The sequence below is a fragment of the Microtus ochrogaster genome, chromosome 4 (genome assembly GCF_000317375.1).
Source record: "Microtus ochrogaster isolate Prairie Vole_2 chromosome 4, MicOch1.0, whole genome shotgun sequence".
Classification (NCBI taxonomy): domain Eukaryota; kingdom Metazoa; phylum Chordata; class Mammalia; order Rodentia; family Cricetidae; genus Microtus; species Microtus ochrogaster.
Genome location: NC_022011.1, coordinates 42,162,948 through 42,179,281, shown reverse-complemented (window position 1 = coordinate 42,179,281; position 16,334 = coordinate 42,162,948). Strand labels below are relative to the sequence as shown.

General features: G+C 41.6%; 1 protein-coding gene across 8 annotated transcripts in view; it reads right to left on the bottom strand.

The window, feature by feature from the left end:
• Gapvd1 (GTPase activating protein and VPS9 domains 1) overlaps window positions 1-16,334 on the bottom strand; it is an 81,036-nt gene that overhangs the window by 58,594 nt on the left and 6,108 nt on the right. The window lies entirely within an intron of this gene.

Genomic DNA, 16,334 nt, shown 5'->3' with positions numbered 1-16,334 from the left:
AAAGTCATCCTTGGCTACCTAGTAGCTCTGAGGCTACATAAGACCCCATTTCAAAAAACCAACATCCTTGGCTACCTAGTGGCTCTGAGGCTACATAAGACCCCATTTCAAAAAACCAACAGATTGTGATTGTAATGGGAAGAACAGCCAAGGATGATTCTAGGCTGATGGACAGACGCGGGCTTAAAGTAGTTAAAAGACTATTTCTGAATAAAGGCCTTATTAGGAGCTTAAAAAATAACTTATATTTTCCAAATTTTCTATACTGAGCCTATACTACTTCTGTCATTTAAGAAACACAGTATTTTAAAATATTGTAATTTATTTTTGCATTTACATATTGTAACGATCTGCTCTGTCCTTTTAAGAGACAAATCACGCCCACTCCCTGCCCTCCTCCACTGAGGCAAGCTGATCTTCAGCTTCCAGCCTGAGTCCCTTCTTTTCTCTCAAAGAGGCAGCTTCTGTCCTCTCCCTTCTCGCCACTTCTCCCCTTCCCCCTTCTGTTTCTCTGTTTCTCTCTCTCTCTCCCCTCCCCTCCCCCCTCCATAACCCACTAAATAAATATCCAACCTCACTCTGCATGCCTCACCCATCCATGTCCATGTCTCTTGCATCGTGGTGTGCCCATCTGTCTGTCTCCCCTCGTGGGACTGGCTGCCCCATCAAGGTCTCTCACCCATCACTACTCCCTGCCTGGGACTCACTGCCCCTCGTGGCCCACTGCACCTTCCCTCCTTGGGACTGGCTGCTCTTGGGACCTGCTGTCTGCCACTGCTCAGAGACCTGCAGCATGGTCTCATGGCCCGCTGCCCACTGCTGCCCCTTGGAGACATGTCACAGCACATGTGCAGAAGTCAGAGGACAAACTCTAAGTGTCTGATTCTCTCAGCATGTGAGTCTCAGGGATTGAACTCTGGTCCTCAGGCTTGGTAGCCTTTACCACACTGGACTACAAAAAAAGTGTGTGTATGCCCACGTGTGTGAGCCTGCACATGTACATACACATATGCCAGACAAGGGCATTAGGTGTTCTTCATAATTCACTGCCTTTTTTTTCTATTTTTTTTTTGTTTGTTTTTTGTTTTTCAAACTGGGTTTCTTTGGAACCTGTCCTGGAACTCACTCTGTAGACCAGGTTGGACTCAAACTCAGAGATCTGCCTGTTTCTGCCTCCTGAGTGCTAGGATTAAAGGCATGCGCAGCCACTGCCTGGCTCTCTACCTATTTCTTTAAGGCAGGGTCTTTACCAGAACCTGGAGATCAAGTAGTCTCAACACCCAGAGCAGGGGTCACAGGCATGCACCAGATACTGGACTTATTAACTAGATGCTGGGATCTGAATTCCTGTTCTGATATTACTCAACAAACATTCTTAACTACTGAGCCATCTGTCCAGCTTACATATATATTATTTTTTGGAAATACTGTCTCACATAGGCCACACTAGCTTTGAATTCTTTTTGTACCTAAAGATGCTTTTGAGCTCCTGTTCATCCTGACTCTACCTCCCAAGCTGGGGTTACAGGGATGAGCCAACATGCCCCATTTACGTGTACTGAGGGTTGAACCCAGGGTCTGTGCATGGTAGGCAAGTACTCTACCATCTGAGGTACATTCTCAGCCCTTTTGCTGGTTTTCTGAGACAGTCTCCTATAGTCCAGGCAAGCCTTAAATTCACCTTGTAGCTGAGAATGACCTGGACCTCCTGATCCTCCTGTCTTAGTCTCCCAAGACCTGAAATTAAGGTATGCACCTGCACACCTAGTGGGTTATTTCTGAATTAGAATTAACAAAATCAAATACACTCTGAATCTGTTTAGGGAGGAACCTCTGCTCACTAGCAGTGGAGTCATCCTTGACTACTTCCACAGAGCAATACGCCTGTTGATTCTGTCTCTGAATAATCTCATTACTTTTCCTCCTTCCCCGGGGAATCTGTCAGCACCTCACCTGAAAGAAAGCCTATAACTAGCTGATTTCCTGGCTCCCCAAAGTCTGTTCTCCTAGTAACACTAAGTGTACCTTAAAGTCACATCATTTTATTCTTTGACTAGAACCTATCCCAAGGCTTTACCTTATACTCAAAATGAAGTCTAAAGTCCTACGCAGTCTTCCCTACCTACAACTTTGACCTTCCAGGCCCTACCACAGCATTTACCACAGATACCTACTTGCTTATTAGCCATCTTTACTGGGGGTTTCCACCTCTCTATGCCAGAACTTTTCTGTGTTGTTCACTACTCTAATCTCAGGCCTGGGTGAGGGCCTAGTTCACAGTAGCAACTGAATAAATATTTGCCAAAGGTGTGAATGAAATCAAACTATTCTTATTTATCTAATAACTAAACAGTTACAAATAGCATACATATTTTAAATCATTATTTAAGCTATATCCTTGAACTGCCAAACCACAAATGTTTTATGTTAATAATAGAAATACCTATATTTAAAATAACCAAACAAGCTGGGCAGTGGTGGCACACACCTTTAATCCCAGCATTTAGGAAGCAGAAGCATATGGATCTCTGTGTGAAACCAGCCTGGTTTACAGAGTGAGTTCCAGGACAGCTAAGGTTAAACACAGAAACCCTGTCTCCAAAAAAATAAACCAAAAAAAAAAAAAAAAAAACCAACCAAAATTTTAAGAGCAATTATTGTGAGGTAAGGACTACAGCTCAGTGGTAGAGAACTGTCTAACCTGCTAGAGGCACTGGCTTCAATCCTCAGCACTAAAACCCAAAAAATGACAATTAAGGAAATGAATGAGGTTTTGTTGTAGCCCTGGCTATCCTGGAACTCACTCTGTAGACCAGGCTGTCCTTGACCACAGAGATCCTGTCTCTGTCTCCTGAGTACTGGAATTAAAGGTGTGTGCCACCATCTCCCAGCTTTGTTTTTTTTGTTTTTGTTTCTTGTTTTTTGTTGTTACTTAGACTTTCTTTTTTTAAAAAAATATTTTATTATTTATTATGTATACAATATTCTGTTTGTGTGTATGCCTGCAAGCCAGAAGACTCCATTACAGATGGTTGTGAGCCACCATGTGGTTGCTGGGAATTGAACTCAGGACCTTTGGAAGAGCAGGCAACGCTCTTAACCTCTGAGCCATCTCTCCAGCCCTACTTAGACTTTCAATGCCAAGAATAATCTTAGTTTTTCCTCACTGCACTGCACCCCCAAGCGGGTGGCAGGTGTGTTCTGACAGCCTCATCTGACAGTTCAGGAAGTGTTGGACTCCGCTGTATGATTCAGGTCTGTCTGACTCCGAAGAAGCACCGTTCTCAGTCATCTAATCTCAACATTTGTTAGTCATGTCTACTTTGATTTCTTAGTTGTGCTTTGTGCTAAGGATCTTTTTAAATCTGCTGGTTTTATAGAATATTATTTGACTTCTAGCAGTATCTGCTTAGTTTAAAGTCAAACAGAAATACTACATAAACTGGGAAGGCTATAGGGAAAATAAAGTCCTTTCATACTGCTGGTGGAAATTTAATTTTGTGTCATCACTATGGAAAACAACAATATTATTCTCCAAAATTTTAAAAAAGAATTACCTCATGAGCTAGTGGCCCCACTACTGGTTATCTACAAAGGACATGGAGTCAGTCTGTGAAAAAGCAGCTGCACTGTTCACTGTACCAGCCACTGTCTGGATCCACTCCAAGTGCCCATCAACAGACAGTAAATAGCGAGCTGGTTCTCTGTGGACTACAGGTCTCCAACTCAAGTCACCAGGCCTGGCAGCAGGCAGCTTGACCCTCTGAGCCATCTTATTAGTCCTAATGACATGGCTTTAGAGACTTTTTTATTTTGTTTTGTTTTTGAAATAGGGTTTTTCTGTAGCTTTGCAGAGTGTCCTGGAACTCACTCTATAGAACAAGCTGGCCTTGAACTCAGAGACCTGCCTCTGCCTCCCAAATGCTGGGATTAAAAGCATGAACCACTACTGCCCATCTTTAGTGATCATTTTAATAAATTTAGGCCAAACTGGGTGTGGTGGTGCATGCCTATAATCCCTGCACTCAGGAGGCAGAGGCAGGCAGATCTCTGTGAATTTGAGGCCAGACTGGTCTATAGAGCTAGTTCCAGGACTGGCTTCATAGCTACTGAGAAACCCTGCCTTGAAAATAAATAAATAAATAGATAGATAGATAGATAGATAGATAGATAGATAAATAAATAAATAAATAAGCAATCTTAGGCCATAGGCAAGCTTGCTAAGCATTTTACTTTAAACAGAATTATAAGCTTTCCTTTCTATAATAAACTGGTCAGAATGTCATTAAAAAAAAATCTGACCACGGCTTATCCTGCAAAACAAAATTTTAAGAACTATTATTGGGACTAAGGAGTATGGGTTTTGTGTGTGTGTGTGTGTTGGAATATTATTTGGCATATATAATATAAATGGAATATTATTTGGCCAAAAAAAGAAGGGAGAAAAGGAAAATTCTTACATGTGCAACATGGATGGAAGTAAAGATCATTATGTTAAATGAACAACCCAGCCCCAGGAAAACCAACTACTGCGTGAACTCACTCACATGCCTCACAGAAGCAGAGTCTGAGGTAGTAAGGACAGGAGGAATTAGGAAATATTACAGTTAGAAGAAAAAAATAAAAGATCTACTCTATAAGCATAGTAACTATAGTTAATGACAATATGTTGAATGTATTGATTGTATTCCTCATCCCTTCATACTACCCTCTGGGATAGGCTTTCCTACAGACCAGGCTGCCTCAATGTAGCCTCACGATGTAGGTGAAAATCACCACCACACTGACACAATACACACACAGTATATAAAGATGTTCATATTTGTTAATTGGTCTTGATTTCTTAGAGCATATTTCCAAACCCCTTAACTTAAAATTCAAAATCAGTCTACCTCAGCCTACCCATCCAAGCCTATTTTACTCTGTTACATTAAATTTTTTATGTATAGTGCTTATACAAGTGTGTATTCATAGTACATGCATACACCATGGTGTACGTGTGGAAGGAAGAGGACAACTTTCAGGACCTGGTTCTCTTGCCACTGTAGTATCCAGACACGAAACTCAGGTCATGGGCAGAGGCAGGTGGATCTCTGATCCACAGAGCTAGTTCCAGGATAGCCAGGGCTACAGAAAGAAACCTTGTATCAAAAATCAAAACAAAAAAGGGAAAAGAAGAAAGAAAAGAGCTCAGGTGACATCAAAGAACCGGTACCATTCAGCACAGTAGTGTACACCTGCAAGTCTAGCATACAGTCACAAGCAGAATCACTGCACATTCTAGGACAGCCAGGACTACTGTGAGTTTCAGGCCAGACCTTGTCTCAAATAACAGTAGTATAATATACTTAACAATGTTGTAAGAGTGAGGGTTTAGCCAAGAAAAACTATCACAAATATATATTGCTCCTAAAATTTGCATGCATTTTCAATATTAATTTCATTTTGAAAGGTTCAAAAACTAACTCTAACCACTTAAGTTCACTACTTACCACTTTTCTACAAAAATTATATATACACAATACACACACATATACTATATGCTACCCATTCATATTAAATCAGACTTTGAGGAATAATTTAAGCTTCTCAACTCATACAGTTAAAACATCACTTAGGCCGGCTAGGAGTGACATAGGCTGATACAGCATCATTCCACAATGGTATGCAGAAGTGACAGGCCAACTACGGCTTGCAAATCAAAGTTAGCCTGCTGTTTGTTTATATTCATAAAGGTTGGTCTGGAGGTTTTGTTTTCAAGAATTTTTTTTACAAAGTCAAATTTGTTTTTGACAATTTCATACATGTATATAATGCAATAATCACTCTTCCCTGCCACTATTACCCTCTCATCCCCATTAACTATCTCTCCCTCCCCCATTAGTTCCTCTGTCAGATTAATGACTTTTGATTTTATGACCCATTTAATTTAACTTAATAAAGATTTTAAAAATTTATTTATGCCTGGCATGTTGGCACATACCTTTATTTCTAGCACTCAGGAGGTAGAGGCAGGTAAGTTCAAGACCAGTTTGGTGTACACAGAACATTCCAGGTTAGCCAATTAGGGAAACATATCTCAAATTTATCATCAGCAGCATCATCATCATTACCATCATCATCATCAATGTATTGGCAGTCTGGCACATGCCACAGTGTCCACAGAGGATCAGAGAGCAATTCTGTGCAGTCAGTTTTTTCCTTTCACCTTTATGGAAATTTCAAAGACCAAACTCAGGTTGCCAGATTTGCAAGGCAAGCAACTTTACCTACCTCAGACTTCTAAAACTTTTAAAGATTTATTTTAACTTTGTGTGAGTGTGTGCATGTGAGTGCAGGTGCCCACAGAGGCCAGGAGAGGGCAGTGGGTCTCCTGAAGCTGGAATCACAAGTGGTTGTTAGTCACCTGACACGGGTTCGGGGAATCAAACTCAGGCCTTCTGCAAGAGCAGCACATGCCATTGAGCCCATCGATCCACTCCTAGCCCCTTAATAAGGTTTTATGGAACACAGCTATGTCCATCTAGTCATGTTGTCTGTAACTGTTTTCATGGTGAAATGGCAGGGGGAATAGTAGCCAGTCTTCTATAGCTCATTTGGCCTCTACATAAAGATTGCCAACCTCTAACAAGCAGGTTTATTTCCTCTAAGGAAGAGTATGAAACAACCTAATGAGGATCAATTTTTGAGCTAAAAATATATCGGAAGTTTCAAGAAGAATACATTTGTACAAGTTTCAACAGCTAATAGGACATAGCGACAGACAATTGCAATCCCAGCACTTTGGGAGATGAAGGTAGGAAGATCAAAAATTCAAGGCCATCCTCAAATAATACAAGTTTGAGAACAATGTGAGCTATATAAGGCTGCTTCTCAAAAAGAAAAAATATTCCAAAATGTATATGGGATAGGAATAACATTTCACACCTTATGAGAATCTCTACTTAAAAGCATCCCAATTTAATAATGATGTAATTACTTTTAAATTTCAACATAGCATTTAGAGTTCAAGTAAACAGCTTAATCTTAGGTTCCCTCTCCCTCTCTCCCTCTTTCTGAGGGACTAGGTCTGCACATGCAACCCTGTTGTTGACATCTGCAATACAGAAGCCTCCTTGTAACTTCTATTGTACTAGAGGTCACAAATTACCTTGCACTCGCTAGGCACTCCACCACTAAACTGCAACCTTGGCCCAAATAATTACCCTTTATTAACATTGAGAGACTGAACATGAAACCACATCCAACTTATTACCTAATTTAGAGGATGCTTTAGTCAATAATGCAGAGGGGAAACTAAAACTGGAGTAGATCTGAGGAACTTAAGACTGGCCCTTACCCATATAACCTTTAAGCCCTGCACTCAGGAGACAGAAGCAGGTCACCCTGAGTTTGCAGCCAGCCTGGACTACAAAGTGAGTGCAAGGCCAGCCAGGACCCTGTCACAAAAGCAAACAAAATCCATGATGATCTCTGACACCTACTGTCTTGTGACATGTGATCTCTGACAAGTGATGTCATGTGACCAGTGACTGATCACTAAATTTAGGAATGATATCCTTATTTTTCCACACAGAAAACAATTTAAGAGAACTGTAAGTCCTAAAACTGAAAACCAGGCGGTGGTGGCGCACGCCTTTAATCCTAGCACTCAGGAGGCAGAGGCAGGCAGATCTCTGTGTAGTCGAGGCCAGCCTGATCTACAACAGCTAGTTCCAGGAAATTCTGTCTCTTAAAAAAAATTTTAAAAAAAGATGTTTCAACTAAAAATTACACACTGATAATTGAATGCAATGAGTATACTAGAAGAGAATGAGGACATAGTGTGTTAGAAGAAAAAAATGAGAAAAACTGAATAAACTATGAACTTGGTTATAACAGTCTATCAACACTGTTCACTACTTGTATTAAGTATTGCAGACTAGTGTAAAATGGTAGGAAGTAGGAAAACTTAATACAGGGTCTATATATGAAAACTCTGCATTATCTTTTTTGGGGGGGTATTGTTTGTTTCTTTTTTTTTTTTTTTTTTTTTGGTTTTTCGAGACAGGGTTTCTCTGTGGCTTTGGAGCCTGTCCTGGAACTAGCTCTGTAGACCAGGCTGGTCTCGAACTCACAGAGCTCCGCCTGCCTCTGCCTCCCGAGTGCTGGGATTAAAGGCGTGCGCCACCACCGCCCGGCATATTGTTTGTTTCTTGAGAACAGGGTTTCTCTGTATAGCCCTGGATATCCTGGAACTCACTCTGTAGACCAGGCTGGCCTCGAACTCTCAGAAATCCACCTGCCTATGCCTCCCAAGTGCATATGTCATATGCACATATGGCAGACATTTTTTTTTTTTTTTTGGTTTTTCGAGACAGGGTTTCTCTGTGGCTTTGGAGCCTGTCCTGGAACTAGCTCTGTAGACCAGGCTGGTCTCGAACTCACAGAGATCCACCTGCCTCTGCCTCCCGAGTGCTGGGATTAAAGGCGTGCGCCACCATCGCCGGGCTTATGGAAGACATTTTTAATTACATAGGTAATATGCTTCTAAACTCAAATATTCGGGTCAATAAAATCATATAAACTTGAAAAACGTATTAACACAGCAATGTATCCCAGTCTCTATTAACTACTGCTCAGAAAAAGGTACCAACAACCTATGATGTTCTAGACCAGACCAACATTCTGTGACATACAGTATTAAACTAGGTTTTTCTTTTAGTTTGCTGTGATTAAAAAAATAATTACAGGGCTGGAGAAATGGCTCAGCAGTTAAGAGCATTGGTTGCTCTTCCAGAAGTCCTGAGTTCAAGTCCCAGCAACCACATGATGGCTCACAACCATCTGTAATGAGATCTGGCACCTTCTTCTGGTGTGCAGGTATACGTGCACACAGAACACTGCATATATACACAATAAATAAGTCTTTAAAAAATAAAATAAAATACAGAATTTCATTACACAAATTTCCAGAGATCTTACATTTTGCACTAATTTCATATGTGGAGTGAGGTAAATATTTCCTAGGTAAAACTATTTAAGAAAACTAGGTTTTCGGGGTTGACTGAATCTATGGTCTCCCACATGACAAGCAAGCACTACCACTGGGCAATACAATCCCTGAAAAGCCGCCGGCTTTTTGTTTGTTTGTTTGTTTGGTTGGTTTTTAGCTTTTCTGAGTCAGGGTTTTATTTGTGTAACAGACTTGACTGTCCTGGTACTAGCTCTGTAGCTAGCCTCAAACTCAGAGATCCTCCTGCCTCTACTCCAAGTACTGGGAAAAATCAACTTTTATGTTAACTTTCACCCAAAAACAAACCTTACTTAAGCTACCAGAAATACTGGTTGAGTCAGAGCACAGTGGTATAAGTCAGCAATTCCAGCATTCAGGACACTGAAGCAGAATGGTTTGAAACCAGACTGAGAGATAAAAATCCGAATGAAGGGGGCTGGAGAGATGGCTCAGAGATTAAGAGCACTGGAGATCCTGAGTTCAATCAATTCCCAGCAACCACATGGTGGCTCACAATCATCTGTAATGAGATCTGGCGCCCTCCTCTGGCGTGCGGGCATACATGGAGGCAGAATGTTGTGTACATAATAAATAAATCTTAAAAAAAAAAAAAAAAAACCCTATTGAAATAACCAGGGTCTTGGCAAGGGATGCACCTTAGGAGCAGAATGCTTGTCTAGATTGGACATATTAAAAAGTAGTAGCCAGCATTTAAGAGAACTTGTTAATCTTGCAGAGGATCCTGGTTCGAGTCCTAGCACCCACAGGGTAGTATACAACCATATAACTCCAGTTCCAGGGAATCCAACCCCCCCCCTTTTTTAAATATTTATTTATTTATTTATTTATTTATTTATTTATTTATTTATTATGTATACAATATTCTGTCTGTGTGTATGTCTGCACGCCAGAAGCGGGCACCAGACCTCATTACAGATGGTTTGTGAGCCACCATGTGGTTGCCGGGAATTGAACTCAGGACTTTTGGAAGAGCAGGCAATGCTCTTAACCACTGAGCCATCTCTCCAGCCCCTCCAACCCCCTTTTCTGACCTCCACAGGCACCAAGACAAGCACATGATACTCATACACACATGCAGCAAAACATCCACACACGTAAAAAACAAAAAAGGACAGCAGTCAATGGCTTACACCTGTAATTCCTGCCAGGACTTGGGAAGCTGAGAGATGAGCGCTCAAGGCCAGCCTGGGTTAGGCAGTGAGTTAGCCAGCTGGGCTACAGCAGGACAATGTGTCTACCTGGAGAGTGACAGAGACATGAAGGAGAACAGTTTCAACTGACTAGTGATAGCAAGCACACAGGTGGTTAGGAATACATAATGATCACATCTCAAGCTTGCAATACATGAAACACTATGACTTCCTTTGTTTTAGTTTTGGCACTGGAAGCTAAACCTGAAGCCGAATGCATGCTAAGTATGTTCTCTACCAACACTTCTAATCCAGAAGGTAAGTATTTTTTTTTTCTTCATTGGTTAACATTTATTTACTTGGGTGGAGAATGTCACACATGTAGAAATCAGAAGTCAGAGGACAGCCTTGGGAGTCTGTGCTCTCCCTATACCATGTGGGTTTTGGGATGGAGAACTCGAGTCCTCAGTATTGGTGGCAAGCACCTTTACCCTCAGAGACATCTATAAGTATTCCTTATTCTTTTTTTTTTTTTGTCATTATGTAACCCAGACTGGTCTGGAATTCACTTTGTAGACCAGGCTGACCTTGAACTCAAGAGATCCATTACCCCTGCTTAAATTCTGGAATTAACAGTGTGCACTACCACACCTAATGATGTGGAAGTTTTTTTTTTTTTTAAAGATTTATTTATTATGTATATAGTGTTCTGCCTGCAGCCCAGAAGAGGGCACCAGATCTTATTACAAATGGTTGTGAGCAACCATGTGGTTGCTGGGAATTGAACTCAGGACCACTGGAAGAGCAGTCAGTGCTCTCAACCTCTGAGCCATCTTTCCTGCCTGTTATATATTCTTAATTACAACACAGAGCTATAAACAATTTAATTGCCCAAGGTTAAATTAGTTAACAAGTAAAGTTGAGACTAAAATCCAGTTTTATAATTCGGGTTTCCACAATAATACATATATAATCAAAATCAATCTCTCTCTCTCTCTGTTTTTAACCACTAAGCCATTCACTGTCTCCCAACTACAAGTGCTTTAATTTATGGTCAAGGTTATCACTTACAGTTGCCCCACTCGTAGAGGATGGAAGAGAAGAGGCTAAGAGACAGCAATGGAATTGAGTGTGACCATCATACATTAAATGCATGTAAGAAACTGCCAAAGAATGAATTAATTAAATGTAAGTAAATTACGGCCACACTCTTGAACAAGTACTTACATGTAAATCAGAGTGCAGACATTGTCAAGTTTTCTTGGGAAGTTTCCCACTATCTGGCAAGGTAAGTTTTAGTTGGACTTCAGGACTATATAAAGAATCTCAACTCCTTCAAATTCTAAGGAGGAAGTGATAGAGAATTAGATCAGCAATTGAGAGCACTGACTGCTCTTCCAGAGGACCTGGGTCCAATCTTGGCATCCATATGCTGTTTTCAATTGTCTGTGACATCAGTTCTAGGGAACCTGACACTCATGACAAGCGCACATACAGGTAAAAACACCAATGCACATAAAATGCAATAAATAATTTTTAATTAGAAAAAAATTGCTAGGAATTAACCCAGAATATTACCAAAAAGCCAGGCCATGACTGCTTTTAATCCCAGTATGGGGCTTGTTCACTAGCTCACAACTGCCTTGTACTCCAACGCCAGGAAGACTGGTGCCCTCTGCCAGCCTCCTCAGGCTTGTACGCCAAGATCACACACGCACACACACATATGCATGCACACAAACACACTTAAAAATTAAATAAGGGGGGGCTGGAGAGATGGCTCAGAGGTTAAGAGCACTGGCTGCTCTTCTAGAGGACCTGGGTTCAATTCCCAGCACCCACATGTCAGCTCACAACCATCTGTAACTCAAGTTCCAGTGGAACCAACTGGCTCCCTCAAACACAAATGCATATAAAAATAAAAAATAAAGTAAATAAGGAGCTGAAGAGATGGCTCACTGGTTAAGAGCATTGGCTGCTCATTCAGGGGAGCCAGGTTTAGTTCCAAACGGAAGCTCACTGCTGTCTATAACTCCAGTCCCAGGGAATCTGACACCTTCTTCTGGTCTTCCATGACACATACACACTTGTCACACAGACATACCTGCAAGCAAATCACCCATACACATAAAATAAAAATATTTTTTTTAAAAAAAAGAGGGCTGAAAAGATGTCTCAGGTTAAAATCACTGACTGCTCTTCCTGAGGACCAGGGTTCAGTTCCCAGCACCCATATGGCAGGTCACACTGTCTGTAACTCCAGTTTCAGGGCATCTGACACCTTTACACCAGTGCACATAAAATAAAGTTAAATAAATTATTTTCAAAAGAAAAAGCAGTAGCCTACAAGCTTTAATTTACCACATTTTTCATTTCTTTATTATTGTTTTTAAGGCAATCTTAAATTCATTATGCAGTCAAGGGTGACCTGGACTTCTGTCTCTACTTCCCAAGTACTGGGACTCCAAGTTTATACTACAACACATGGACAGTTTATAAAATGTTGGGGTTAAAGCCAACATCATAGATCTTACACAAGCACTCTAACTACTGAGGCACAGCTCCAAGATGGAATGTTGATATTATAATAATCACAACTACTCACCACAAACATCAATCAGCACTACTATCACTATAATACCCAGCATCCATCTTTGGAAGCCCCTCCCCCTGGGAGTTGCCTTGGTCCGACTCCAGGAAAGCCCGCTAATGTTGACCCCTCCCCATGGAGGGTCCGGACCACTCCCACAGGCTATTTAGGCTAACTCCTGAAAAAGGAACACGAGGTTTCAAGGTTTGTGTGGACTCTCCCTCCCTCTGTCTCCTCCCCCCATGCTCCTGTGCCACTCGGAAGCACTGCATTGATTAAACATGGGCATCTTTGATTTGGTCTAATCTGATTTGATTTAAATCATTTGCGTCAGTGGAGGGGCTCTTCTTAACAATCTCAACTATGTTTCTACCCAAAAGAAATGCCTTGGCCTAAAAGTCAGTTGTCACCAGGTAGAGAAGGCACATGGCTTTAATCCCAGTACTCAAGAGGCAGAAGCAGGAGGATCTCTGAGAGTTCAAAGCCAGCATGGTTTACAAAGCAAGTTCCGGGACAGCTAAGGCTGTTACTCAGAGAAAGCTTGTCTCAGGAAAAAAAAAATCAGTTATAGGAGTGTAGTGACGTGGGATGTCCTTCTGTATGCTGTGAATATGTGTTGCTTTTATTGGTTGATGAATAAAGCTGCTTTGGCCTATGGCAGGGCAGAATATAGCTAGGCAGGAAATCCAAGCAGAGATACAGGGAGAAAGGAGGCAGAGTTGAGGGGAGGTGCCAACAGTCAATGGAGAAGATGGCAGAGCATTACAGGCAAGCCACAGGGCACATGGTGGTATACAGTTTATTAGAAATAGGTTAATTCATATGTAGAGCTCATCAGTAAGAAGCCTGAGCCACCAACCAAACAATTATAATTAATATTAAGCCTCCAAAGATTACTGCATTAAGCAGCTGTGGGGACTGACGGAGGGAGAGAAACTGGTCCAGTGGGACTGAATGGGACAGAGAAAAGACTTCCAGCTATTGAGTGGGGGCTGGCACAGCATGCTCAATACAGAGGGCAGCTTTCTTGAGCCGGTTCTTTCCTTCCACTTTCACATTGGCTCCAGGAACTGAACTCAGGTCAACCGGCTTTCACAGCAGGCACTCTTTTCTACAGAGTCAGTGCCTTGGCTCTAAAATACCTCTTCAAAAGAACCCAACCAGTGAAATGCCCTCATTTAAAAAAAAAAAAAATTCTCATTGGATCTGGAGAAATGGCTCAGGAAGTAAAAGTACTTGCTGCTTTTGCAAAGACCTGGGATAAGTTCCCAGCACCCACATGGTGGCTCAAAACTGTAACTCCAGTTCCAGGATCTCAGATGCCCTCCTCTGATCTCCTTGGGTACCAGGCACTTATGCAGGGCATAAACATACACATGCAAACAACTCATATATATAAAATAAAAATAAATAAACCTTTAAAAACAAAATTAAAATTCCATAAAAATGAAATTCATATTTCTGCAATATTTTATATAATACCCAAGAAAAAATATCTCAATAAGTTTTTAGTTCTTACTATCACTGCTAATTATTTTATGTTTTAAAATGATGGAACAAAAAACTCAGAGGCTAGAGAGGTGTCTCAGCAGTTGCTGCTCTTGCAAAGGATCCAGGCTCAGTTCCCAGTATCCACAAAGCAGCTCACAACTGTCCATAACTTCAGTTTCAGAGGATTCAATACCCTCTTCTGGCCCCCAAGGGCTCCAGGGACACATATGGTACACATACAGACAAGTAGGCAAGCAAAACACTTGTATACATAAAATGAAAAATTAATTTAATTTAAAAAAAAAAAAACTTTTAAGCCAGGCAATGATGGTGCATGCCTTTAATCCCAGCACTAGAGAGGCAGACAGGTGGATCTCTGAGATCAAGGCCAGCTGATCTACAGATCAAGTTCCAGGACAGCCAGGGCTACAGAGAAACCCAGTCTCAAAAACCAAAATATAAATAAAAAACACTCAGAGAGAGCCTTAAAGTTATTTCTGTTGCAATCTAAGTTGGAGTATTACACTCTTAAACAGCTAGTTAATGGGTACTTTATTTTAGTAGAAAGTCAAAGTTAGATTCCTAGCCGGTGTACACCTTTAATACCAGCAATTAAAAGGCAGGGTAGGCAGATCTCTGTGAGTGAATTCAAGGCTCATATGGTATACACAGCACAGTCCAGGCCAGTCAGAGATACATAGCAAGACCTTGTGTGATGGTTTGAGGAAAATGGCCACCAACGGGAGTGGCCTTGCCGGAGGAAGTGTGTCACTGTGGGCAATGGGCTTTGGGGTCTCTTTGTCACGCTTCTCTCGGTGTGAGTCAGTGGACCTTCTGTTGTCTACAGATGCAGCACTCTCAGCTCCAGCACCACATCTGCCTGCACACTGCCATGCTCCACGTCATTATCATAATGGACTGAACCTGTGTAACAAGTGCGCCACCTCAATTAAATGATTTCTTTATAAGAGTTGTCATGGTGTCTCTTCACGGCAATAAAAAACCCTAACTAAAACACCTTATATCAAAAATTTAAATAAATAAATAAATGAAATGAAAGGTTAGATCCTTCAGTTCTAAAGAAGGAAGGAAAGATGAACTAGGTTGTTTTCCTTCTAAGATGGCCTCCAACCTTCATGACACTCCTGCCTCACCCTCTAAACACTGGGATTTGTGAGTAGGCAACATGTCAGCCTCTGAGATGAAATACTTTCTTTTTTTTTTTTGAGGCAGGATTTCCCTGTAGTTTTGTTGGAGCCTGGCCTGGAACTAGCCCTTGTAGACCAGACTGGCCTCGAACTCACAGAGATCCGCCTGCCTCTGCCTTCCGAGTGCTGGGATTAAAGGCGTGCGCCACCACCGCCTGGCCTGAGTTGAAATACTTTCTTAAAAAAGAAACAAACAAACAGAAAAAAAAAAAGCTGCCACCACCACCAAAAACCTGTTTGCTCTTTCTTTTTTTTTTTTTTTTTGGTTTTTCGAGACAGGGTTTCTCTGTGGCTTTGGAGCCTGTCCTGGAACTAGCTCCTGTAGACCAGGCTGGCCTCGAACTCACAGAGATCCGCCTGCCTCTGCCTCCCGAGTGCTGGGATTAAAGGCGTGCGCCACCACCGCCCGGCTGTTTGCTCTCTTTCTTTAGCTTTTCTGGTATAGAAATCTGTTGCTCACATGTGAATCGTTCGCGACTGTAATCCTAGCATGTGAAAGGCTAAAACGCGAGTACTACAAGTTCAAGGCTAGCCTGGGCTACACAGTGATACCCTATCCCCAGAGGGAAAAAAGCAATATTCTTTAAAAAAAAGCAATATTCTTTAAAAAAAAAAAGTGTGTGTGGGGGGGGGGGGTACTTAGGGGCTCAAGAGATAGCTCAGAGGTTAAGAGCACAGGCTGTTCCTCCAGAAGTCCTGAATTCTATTCCCAGCAACCACATGGTGGCTCACAACTGTCTATAATGAGATCTGGTACCCTCTTCTGGCCCGCAGGCATACACGTAAACAGAACACTGTATACATAATAAATAAATAAATCTTTTTTAAAAAAATTATTTAGAAGCCGGGCGATGGTGGCGCACGCCTTTAATCCCAGCACTCGGGAGGCAGAGGCAGGC